We start from the raw sequence: 12,488 nt of genomic DNA on the forward strand, positions 1-12,488 counted from the left end.
CCTTCAGTATATTCGCACGTAAATAATGCAGAAATATTTTTGCACTTCACTACACGAAAGAGTAAAAAGTCTGCAAACTTTCCAAATATATTTTCAGTAGGGGGTATGGATATATCGCCACATACGTGTGTCTTTGTTATAATAACTAAGACAATCTATCTTATCAAAGAAGAAGTTCTACCTTGGTAAGAATGACATGCCTTAGATCAATTTAATGTGGTAGGGCACTTTCTATTCTTCAGTACAAAATATATGTAGCCTATGTCCGGTAAGCTTTTCCGCTCAAATCGAAATGACCACTTTACCGTGTTTTACAATAAAACCAAGATCAGAAAAACTATTTACGGCTGTCTTGCAATAGTTTTAACGTATTTTAGTGCAGTAAAAAATAATATTTAAACTTTAAATGCCATAAAAAAAGGTGACATCGATACAATATGAGCCAATATTACGAGAAAGGTAGGCTAACTTTCAAAGTAAAAGGAGAGGGGAAGTTGGACGAAAACTTCAAAAAAAATACCAGAGGTCTTCGAATATAGGCCTACTGTTGTAGGCTATCCTAAGACCAAGGCTGTTATAGTCGTCATTTTATTTACGTTGATTTTATGTAACTGTGACCTGCTTCACTACATAATTACATTCAGCGTTTCCTGGTACAGACGCTGGAATTGATTACCACCGCACGACGCGTGTAATCAATTAAGCGTTTTGTACCACGTTCCTTAGTTGATTGTTTTGCGTTTCTTTCTTGGTATATATTGAGTTGTTTTTGTGCACATAAGTGCGTAAGTAACAAGAGGTAAATGATTTTCTCACTTGGTTGGCTATCGCTACAATTATTATTGTTTATTTTATATTAAACGTCTGGAAATACAACAAAGGCTAAAGTTGAAATTGACATTATCCTCTTCCCCCCTACTATAGGCTATGTTTCTACAATTCTACCAACACAACTTATAAAATTAAAGTAAAAATCACTCAATGGTCTATGTAAAATTTCTAAATTACAGTTAGAAGAGAGTAGGGGAAGGTGAGGTAAGTTGAGCCACCCCCCCGTAACTCGAAAAATAAAAATTGCATAAACTTTCTACTGAAACCTACCTGACCGTTTATCTTATATGGAGCTGTTCTGTAAAGATTATAGGTCTTTGTCTTGTAGAAAGACAAAAAAACTGTTTTTAGTGATTTTGGGAAGTTTTTTGAACTTTTTGAAAAAAAAGATTTTTTGGTTGTACAAAATGTCTGTGGCATTCACCAGTATTGATATGTATAACAGTAATCACTAATGTTAGCTTATTCAGAAACTATTAAAGTGAGGTTGCTAGCTCATGTATGACTGGATAAAGTTCCGTTTAATTTTTAATGGCGGCCTTGAGGTAAGTTGAGCCAGTGATGTAGCCTACTGGTAAGTTGAGCCACCGGCACAACTTACCTCACTTCAGCTGCCAGTGTTAAGTGATGATAAGCTATATGTAGTCATTAAATAGCTAACAAAGTGTATTTTACTCTTTAATAGTCTAAATCTCTGGAAAAATAATTTGTCCAGTGGTCTATTGAAGTTCAAATTTATTTATAGCCTAGTGTAACCTGCAGCCTACTATAGCAACATGCAAGGGAAAATCCGACCTGTGCATTACATTGGTAAAATCGAATACTTCAATGAAGATGGAGAAATTGAGGCCAAGTTTTTAAAGAAAGTGCCTGGAAAGTACGAGGAAAAGTTGTCCTTTGTCTTTAAAGCAGACGATGAGTGCGCTTTTCTTAAAGAGGATGTCGTTAAAGCTTCCTCACACGACCACTTGGAGAAACTTTCTGCTGTCAGCAGAAATTCCGGTTTCCATGCTCTCTTGATCAGTGTCATATGGAATAAGTTTAGATCTGACAGACAACGGAAATTGATTTAGAAAATTCACATTTGGAGGTTTATTTAATCAGGATTGTGTATTAATTCATCGTTTTATTTTCTGTTCTGCAGCTCAGTTAGGCCTAACATGATCTGCTAGTAGCCTACTACATTGATTCAACGTCTGTTGACGTTTAATCAACGAAAAAGTGGCAGATTTGTCGACTGGAAAGCGCGCAATTTTACAGTCGAACAGTCACAACAAAATAAATTTCTCCTTTCACATGTTGTTCTTTCTTCCTGGTAGCAGCTATGTAGGCTATTAACTGCTACCCAACCTGTCTTCTTTCTAACTTTCGACTCAAGTTCCACATGTGTTGAGTGAAGATTATATATTGTCAACAAAAGACTGGATCAATTATGAAGTGGAATAGTCACTGCACACTCTAATACGTCCGTTCGATAGATTTAGCACATCGTAAAAGGCCGAACCACATTTTCGCCTAGCAGCTTAAACACGAGTTAGTGGATAGAGAAAAAATAATGAGAGATTGTCGCTCAAGCATGACAGTGCATCGCTATGATGACGTCACCATTGCGTCACAGTCCATGTTACAATTCGGAACAAATAGCTGGGCAATAATTTCGTGAACACATGTATTGCATAGCATTTTATATGTAGGCTACCATCGCTACAGCTTTTGTTATTAAACTTAAACGAGTGGCTCAACTTACCTCACACCCCGGCTCAACTTACCACGTGGGGTAGGTAAGTTGAGCCAAAATGACGTAATATTTAAAACCTGTTTTTTTTTAATATTCTTATGAGTTATGAAAAAAAAAATTTTGTTAAATGAAGGCCAAAACATCAACCATTATGCTGCCACTTTCACTTTTATTGTAAACCAAGCGGTTTTCTTAGTAGAAGCGTTTAAGTAAAAAGTGGCTCAACTTATCTCATCCTCCCCTAAAGGTGATTTGATACGGAAGGTAATTTGATACACCCCCCTTACAGCATTTATGCAAATAAATCTAACAAAAATATTGTGTCGTCCAGTAGAAAAATGCGAATAATGGTTTCCGGGTTGATTTCAGAGCTGTTACTTGTCTTTCAAAGCATTGAGTTAAAGGAATGTAGGCTATTTTTTGCGATTTTTTCCAAACTTTTTCGTCTTTACAAGTGTGCAGACAAATGAAGAAAAGTTTAACACTAATAAAAATATATTCAGTTCTTAGTATATAGATGAGCCTTTGATTCTACCTAGGTTTGGTTTTGCAAAGTACATGTTTCAGCTGAGCAGCACCAGTTTTTACCCAAATTTTTTAGTAAGGTTAATTTGATACAGCAGGAGGAAGGTAATATGATAGGCTACGGTGTATCAACTTGTTCTGCGTCCAACTTCAACTAACGCAATTCGTGAAAGTCTTCAAAATTTTATTTATTGAAGTTGGACACAGAACAAGCATTGAAGTGCTCAAAATATCTTTGGTTGAGCCAAACCATTTTCACAAATGCACTGGAATTTCTACCATCCACAAGAGGTGGGTTAGTGCCTTTAACATTCTTACTTAAAATGCGTTGTTTCCGTACATTTCATTCAGAAACCCTGTATTTCGTTTTTGTAATGTAATATCAAGTAGGCTATTCTTTTTCTATTTCTGGTATGCTTTGAAGCAAATTTATACGTTTTGTGTCAGATTCTTGAGTTAACTAATAATGTATCAATTTACCTTCCAGGGCGTATCAAATTACCTACCATGAAAGGTGAATTGATACAGTTCGGTAGCATTTTTGGAACGCTCATACAAAAAATACTATTTAAGGTAAAAACTTAAAACCTTTTCAGAAAGGTGCGCAAAACATCAAAGTTTAATTTGAACCCACAAACAGATTTCTAGGGCGAGCCGTTTTCACGTTATAGCCAGAAATGTCAAAAATGTATCAAATCACCTTACCTTTCCCTACAAGTTGAATAAAATTTGAAGCAAAGTTACGCTAAGATTTTTGTAACTAACAAAATAACACTACACAAGTAAATCACAGTAATTTGTTTCTTCAATTCTTCAGCATTGTTTGTTATTGTTACCGCAGTACGGTAGGCTATTTGTTTCGTTGTTTCAGTTTGTTTTAAAAACAAAAGATATCTTACGATGACTGGAATAGTAAAAGCTGTGGTCAGCGCTCTGTTAAACAGAAACGGGTCTTCTTGTCAGAAGAGTTCCAACTGGCACTGCAAGAATCACTAGCGTACAAAGTTTGCGGCAATGCCATCAAGCTAATGAGAACCTTACAGGTGCTAACGTCAAGTAAGTAACCTATAGCTCGTGCTTATCATAAAATACTTCTGTCAAAAAGACATCCCAAGAAACCGTCTGCTAAAAATGGCGTAGTGGCAGCGAACTCAGCGGCAAAAAATCTGGAAATAGTAAGCTTTTATAGGCTATAAGTAGCAGCAATCATTCAGAAGCTTAAAAAGTTATAGCTTAGTGCAGTGGTTTTCAACCAGGGTTCCGCGGAACTCTAAGGTTCCGCCAGTAAGTCTAGGGGTTCCGCAAGTTTACATTCAAATCCGAGAGTCTATTTTATTATTATATGCATATTGTTATTATTGCTCGAAAAATGCTCGAAAATTAGTGCTTAGTGCTCGAAAAATTAGTGATTAGTGCTTAGTGATTAGTGATTAGTGATTAGTGCTTAGTGATTATAGTGATTAGTGCTTAGTGATTAGTGATTAGTGCTCGAAAAATTGCATATTATTATATGCAATTTTTCGAGCACAATTGCTGTCTGTGGAAGATGAACTTCGTGTGTGTCTATCAAACACACGACCCAATATTAACGACTTGTGCAAGAAACACCAGGCTCAAGTTTCTCATTGAATTTTTTTATAATAAATGTAATTTTTTACAGTTTGTATTTTTATTGTAAATAAATCTGAACATGAGTATTTTAATTTAATTTATTAATCAAACGATGTTTTTTGCATAAGGCAATTAAATTATTGAACCTCGAGCTTTTGGAATGTTTAATTGGGTTCCGTTCCACCAAAAAGGTTGAAAACCACTGGCTTAGTGCCTTAGTAGAATACAATGCTTGCATCAAATTTTACCTACAACCAGGGCCATGTTATCCGCTCTACGTAGACTACCTCCGGTCACGGAAGCCCACAAAATTTAGAATGGAGGAACGAGCCAGGGAGACAATGCATAAAGGTATTGTGGCCCTCGGGTTAATTCACAAGTAGCCTATTCATTGGGCTCATAGAGTCAGTGGCGGCTCGTCCATAGAAACTGCAGAACTGCAGCACCTCCTGCTCATTTCAGCATTTTTTTTTTGTTAATTTCACATTTTTCCTCATTTTATCTACAGATCCTACCGACTAGAAGTTTAATATAATTTCTGGATTTTAAAAAGTAGGCTATTGTGATTTTTTAAGTTTTATATTTGGATGCCTTGAACTGCAAGCTCTGCAGCTGCAATCTTATAAAAGAAGAACAAAGATGAATTATGGCGTGATATTTTGGCTGAGATTGCTTTAAAACCCAACAATTCTGAACTATAACTCTGCAGTTGCTGGTCAGGCTAACAGCTGCTACTATTGCAAGTATAGGCTACTTCATCGTTTTCAAGCACGATTATATATTAGATGACTGCGACTGATGCTGTTACATGGTTAGGCTAATGTGCTTTGCTTTCTTCTCAAAGAAGATAAAGCTTAGACTAGGTTATCATTATTGTTGTTACTTAGGTTCATTGTTCATCTGTGACCTTTGTGCATTTGCAGTTTGTGCATTATTTTGTTGTTTTGGATTGGACAGCTTTGTCTGACGCAAATAAATATTAATAATTGTTAACTTGCGATAATATAAGTTAAGGCCAATGGTCTACAGGTGTAACTGTAAGAACAACACCACTTCTTAAGTGGTGCAATTGCAAATAAAACTCCCTATCTGATGCAAATAAGTACAACTTTTATGTTTGTATAGATATGAACAGCAAACGCAACACTCCATAACCAACACGACAGCGTCACTAAAAGAGATGAGAGCTTCATCAACACCATCAGGACATCATCATCTTATCTACCAGCTCATCCATTCCACCACCCACCAGGACAAGAAGCAATAACTTAAACTGGATCTCGAACCTTAATCGTCGTAGGCTACTGTGATGTGCAGTCTGACCATGCAAAAAGAGCTCAACACTTTGCTGCTGGGCCGCATCGAAACATGGCCACCCCTTGACGAAAATATGTCGATTGGTTGAGGAGAATGGAAACAATTCTATAAACTCTGTAGAACTTCTGTAGACAAAAAATAAACACAAGAATTAGAAAGCCAATAGGAGTAGGCTATTTACGATCTTACTATTTTGCTAATAAATCCACTCACATTGACCTATCATTAGCCTACAGGGCAATGAAATATTAGTAGGCTATGTTTGGTGTTGTAAGCAATACTTGATAGGATTCTTTCAAGGAAGATTTAGCTTGTTCATTTTTGATTTTAAGCCTGTTACAGTTTTATTGGCTTGCCATCATCAAAGGTAGCCTGATTTGCAGCCAAACGCAACGCATCTATTACCGGTGGCGATAGGCATCTTGTTAGCCTACTTAATTCCTATAAAATGCAATAAAACAAAAAGTCTAACATTTAATTGAACATGTGAACTACAGACCATAGTCGATTCGCGGTCTTGTATAGACTTACGGTATCCTATATGCCGAAACTTACATTACGATTCACACACTGGTCAAAATATTTTGCTGGCAGAAAATGTTTGGTTCATCTGGATTGGTTTTGCAAATGTGAAACTAACCTTTACCTTTTTTTTTACAGTAGCAATTAAAAAGTAGGTTATGCCGAAATAAAAGTAAGACCAAATGAGCGCATTGATTTGGTTTTTGAATCTTTATCCTCGGACTGACAAAGCCTTGATTGGTTCTTCCTGGTAGTTTCGCATAGGCTACTGGTAGCCTGGACGCTCTTGATGTAGGGCCGGTTACCGAGATTGGCAGAGTGAAGTTTTCCGATTGTTGAGTGTTGTTACCGAGAAAGTATTCCATTCACTAGATGCCGCTGAATGGGGAGCAGTCCTAAAATGCGTCGTCAAGCGCACACCGCGAGAGTCGAACCAACGCCGCGTGATCTTGAGCCGGGCGCGTAACCACTGAGCTATCGGATCAAAGTGAGTTCCAATTGTTTTGCTGATGACATCGAGTTTTTATTTGTATTTCTATATTTGCCGTTCATTTTTCCATGGAAAAAGTAAGTTATAACATTTGCTTGAATGTGATGACGAGAAGTGGTTTTATCAGCGTCCGACTGTTGTTGCTTTCATCGCATTAGCCTACTTACCGCGCGTTTTTTACAGATTATTTTATTAGACGGATCGTGCAGAATTATCCTGCCAGAATGACAGTGGTGCGTTTGTAGCAACATTGCAATTTTAGTCAGGACAAAATTGGTAGGCACTTTAACATAGGACAGTTTTCCGTGCGAACCAGCTACCACCATTGCGCCGCGGCGCATTGGTTAAGAAAGGTAAGACAGTTTTCCTTATAAACTCAATTGATTACGGTCATTAAGATCCTTCTTGCACTCAGTTCAGTTGCAGAAGAAAAAAGAACATTAGCAGAGGGTGGGAATCGAACCAACGCAATCGAAATGACTATTCCCTTGCCCTAACCTTAACCCATTAGGCCACGCGGCTTGTGGCGATACATTCACTTAATTTTCTTTGTATCAAAAATCTTTCGAGTAGATCGGTCAGAATATCACGTGCTGAGTCGCATGACTGAAATCAGCTGATTCGCAAGGAAAACTGTCCTATGTCAAAGTGCCTACCATCAAAGTTGATCATAGCTGGGCACTACAAAAAAGCAGAAATGCGGAAAATTCCCCGCCGTAAGATCACAGTCTCTGGTAAGATTGCCCGTTGTCCGCAGAAGTAAAGAATTGATGTTGATGTGGAAAAGGCAGAAGTTCTATGTAGTCACTGCAGAAAAAGCGGAAACCCAGTCTTGGCATCTATATTGTACAAACGTACAACACAGCAATGAACTCATCTTGAAAAAAAAAATTAAATATCGTTTTATGGCTTCATAAATAGGCTACATTCTGGCTATACTTTTCTATAGTTGTAAATCCTGGGCACAACCAGGATTTAATTTCCAAAAATACAAAAACCGTACCTTCTTTTCTATTTTTGATTGACATTTTTTGTCTTAATAAATTATCTTGAATTGCCTGTTTGTTACTTACCCGGCTTTATTGCTATATGTTATACAATGTAGACTTGACTCCAAGATAGGATTTCCGCCTTTTCCATGTCTGCATTATTCTGCGGATAATGTGCCAATTTACGCTGGAGAAGTTTCCGCATTTCCGGCTTGAGTGCTGCCTGCCCAATGCCCATCATAGTTTAGGTTGTTCAATTTCGAAGCATAAGGTACCCGGTACCACCACCGACATTCTGGCAGAATAATTCTGCGCGATCCGCCTCAAAAAATGATCCGTAAAAATTTGCGCGATAAACAATGCGATGAAAGTAGCAACACTCGGAAGCTGATAAAACATATCATCTTTTCACAAATTGGGACTAGGTGGGCAAATTTTCAAAAAAGGGCATTTTTAGCGCGTGAATTATGTTAAAAAGGGCACTTTTCGCGCGTAAATGATGGAAAAAAGGGCATTTTTCCGAGCGTAAAACAAGTAAAAATGTAGACTTCTCAGGAAAATTTTGGGTAAAAAGACATATTCTACTTAGGCTAAATTTTTGAGACCCATAATTGATTCCTATATTCATCCCCGCCCACAATATTTCATAAATATTAATAATGCAATAAAATTTAATCTAGCAACATTTAGTTGCAGAGGTCTCTTGAACTATAGTAAAAAGAAACAACTATGATAATATATGACACACAACTGCTAAGATATTATAGTGAGTTGAATCTTTGCAGAATTAGATGATTCTAAAGAGCTGGTATTTCATTTTAATGAAAATCAGGCAACAAACTTCGGTAATTCAGACTTTTAAAATCTCACACAAAATTTGAGGTAGCCTACTCACAACACACATTGATATCTGCTTGAATGGAACATTAACGATATTATAACTTATAAGTAAGGTCAAGTTCGCGTAGGCTCATAAGTCCTAGACGTATGCTGAAGCTTTCCATTTAGCTGTTCATTCTTTAACTGCCAAAGAAATGTAATAGTTCAAAATGTGGAGAGTATCAAAAACGTTACTTGATCTCTTTTATAATCTAAAAAGTTCAATCGAAAAAAGCTGCAAAGTTTTCTCCCAACTGTTATGCCTAATAAAAATATATTTTTGAAATAAAAAATAGTGCAGAATCTGTTATGTAGCTTGTCCTATCACTTTTCTTGTTCTTTTGTCATTGATGACTAAGGTTTGGGTACCTGGCTGTTGTTTAGTCCTGCAAATCCTTTTCCATGTCTTTTGGAAATTTAGAAGATCGTGTTGCAGTTTATTCAAACTTCAGAGCAGTCCGCACATATTATATATACAATAATAATAATAATGAATAACTAGCAGCGAGACAGCAACAAGCTGATAAAACATTATTGCTCAGTACGGCATAACCTGCTAATTCTAATGCATCATTACACATACCTCGAAAAAAACAAGAAAATTCAGTTGCTTTAAGCCAGAAAGAAAGAAATGAACAGAGTTACAAAACGAAATCTACTTAAATGGAAACTGTAGCCTACTCAATTTTAGCCCTATAGCCAGTCAATTTATTTTTAAATTATAGGGAATTTGTTTTAGTATGATGGGAATCGTTGTATTTTCATATTTAAATATAAAAATACGACGATTTCCATCGTACCAAAACATAGCCTATTCCCTATAATTTTTCGTTAAGAATCAATTGCCAAATCACTTTTATTAAAATTGGAAAGGACTATTTTAATGACACAGGGGTGGGGTTACATTCTCAACTCAGCTTCCTGGGTCTATGAGTCATTAATGGTAAAAGCTGTGAGAATCACGGAGTAATTGAGTTGGCAGGCAGTTTTCGTTCGTAAGAAATGATACAGGCATCTAGTGATGCCACCGTATGTTGCTATAGCTTAAGTAGGCTATATAAAAATAACTACAATGAAATACAACGAATTCCGCGTTTGGTAGCGCTGATAGTTCGCAAAAGTAAAGTGTTCCATAAGAATGTAGAAAAACTACAGATTTGCTGTTAGGATCAAACTTAAACAAAAATTACGTCGTAAAAATTGCCCACCTAGTTTCAAACTAGGGAGGCAAAGAAAGGGCTAGGGGTGCAAGCAATGGGACTAGGTGGGCAATTGCTCACCTAGCTTATATGTGAAAAGATGCTATGTGATAAAATCACTTCTCGTTACCACATCAAAGCAAATCTTATATTTTTTCCATAGGCAAATGAACAGTGAACACAGAAATTTCAATAAAAAAGTCGGCTTGTCAAAGATAAAGCAAGTGCAAATGCGAAAAGTAAAACATAAAATCGTATATTAAGACTGCTATATGTAATTTGGCAAGAAAAGTAAGCATCACAAAAACATCTATAAAAATATTTTCCCGAAATATTTTTCGGAATTTTATTTTTGAATCGTGTTCAAAATTAAGTTTACTTTCCAGGGGTAGCAATCCCGTGGTGCGGCAGACGAAGGAAACGCAAGCAGAATGGTTTAAAAATGGGGTAAATATCTTACGTATTTAAAAATAAATAGAGATTTTAACGTTTATAGACGCCTTCGATTAAGCGTCTATAAAAATATTTTCCCGAAATATTTTTTAAAATTTTATTTTTGAATCGTGTTTAGAATTAAATTTACTTTCTAGGGGTGGCTATCCCGTGGTGCGGCAGACGAAGGAAACGCGAGCAGAATGGTTTGAAAATGGGGTAAATATCTTACGTATTTAAAAATAAATAGAGATTTTGACGTTTATAGACGCCTTCAATTAGGCGTCTAAAAAAATAATCCAGACTTCATAGCACCAGAACAGGCATCACTCGTACCGGAAGCAGACATCACAGCAGCAGGATCGGCATCACTCGTCCTTGTAACAGACCTCACAATACCAGAACAGGCACCACTCGTCTCTGTACCAGACTTCATAACACCAGGACCGGCACCACTCGACCTTGTACCAGACTTCATAGCACCAGAACAGGCAACACTCGCACCGGAGGCAGACATCACAGCAGCAGGATCGGCATCACTTGTCCTTGTAGCAGACCTCACAATACCAGAACAGGCACCACTCGACCCTGTACCAGACCTCATAACAACAGGACCAGCACCACTCGACCCTGTATCAGACCTCATAAAACCACAACAGGCATCACTCGCACCGGAACCAGATATCACAACACCAGAACAGGCACCACTCATCCTTGTAGCAGACCTCACAGCACCAGAACTGACACTGGTCACGCGCTGACCGCAAAGTGCACTACTGACCGAGTCCCATACAAGATAAGAAAGCTTTCTTTTACCAACATGTTTGTTTCCACGTTGAGGACTCTCCGCAGTGGACACGTTGCTGACTTGTCGCGGAGGTGTAGGTAGAATCGCACCTTCGGTAATCACATCTGCATACGTTCTTCCTTGTAGTGACGGTCTCGGTGAGCCTGCATTTCGCTCGTGTTGATAAAAGATCAACTTATTTGCTCACTTTAAATGTGGAGTGCACTTTTCGTAAAAGAATAAAGAAATGGATAATCCGAGGCTTTCAATCGCAAATTGTTACTTACGGGGATTTCCAAGAGTTGGAAATAGAGACGCTGTCAATATTGGTCCCTCCAAGAATGTTCTCACGCCATCTTCCAAACGCCACATGTACTGCGCGAGACCAACATCCGACAAATGGATATCGTCATGCCAACAGGCATCGTCATCATCGATTTCCATTGATGGGTAATAAAAACGAGATAAATTGCGAGATACATGATCTAAGATGGAGTTGGCAATGGGAACTCGCAAAGAAGAGTCACCCCACTCAGGGGCGCCGGAACGATTTTTGACTGGGGGGGCAAGATTACGAAAAAAGGGCACTTTTGTTTACTAAAAGGCCAATTTTTTTTCAAGTTTTAAGATAAGATATAGCGATAATGCTAATCTATTAGCTCACTATGTATTGAGTAATGATAGCCTACTTGTGTCCGGTATACAAAGAAGGGCATTATGCTATGTTATCATGATGTAACCTACTGTCAAGCTTTAAAGCAGCCTGCAGCCATGGCCGCTAAGTAGTGCTTGAATGACCGCCGGTGCTACCTCCTCAATCGGCCAAGTTTGGCCGCCGGTCTCTTTTAGCCAATTATTTAATTTCGCAATAGAATGATCGTGGATTAACTGTGGAAAATATGTAGTATCAAAGAGTGGCGCAAAATTAGGTCAGCGCGTCATAATCGCCACTGTTGCATTGTGCGGGAATATTGATGGAATATATCCATCTGCGATCACCAGCTATAAGTCTTGTTTGTAATTCCCGACGTTTATTTTAACAAAGTCTTAATCCAAAGTGCTAATTTACATCGGCTGGCAATATTGTCGTTTTTATGTCGATTCGATGTTGTCGGACATTGAAGCGTTGTTGAAAAGGAGAACTAGGTTAGTTGACATCCGAGGGAAA

This window comes from Aplidium turbinatum, chromosome 2, assembly GCF_918807975.1.
Source record: "Aplidium turbinatum chromosome 2, kaAplTurb1.1, whole genome shotgun sequence".
Lineage (NCBI taxonomy): Eukaryota > Metazoa > Chordata > Ascidiacea > Aplousobranchia > Polyclinidae > Aplidium > Aplidium turbinatum.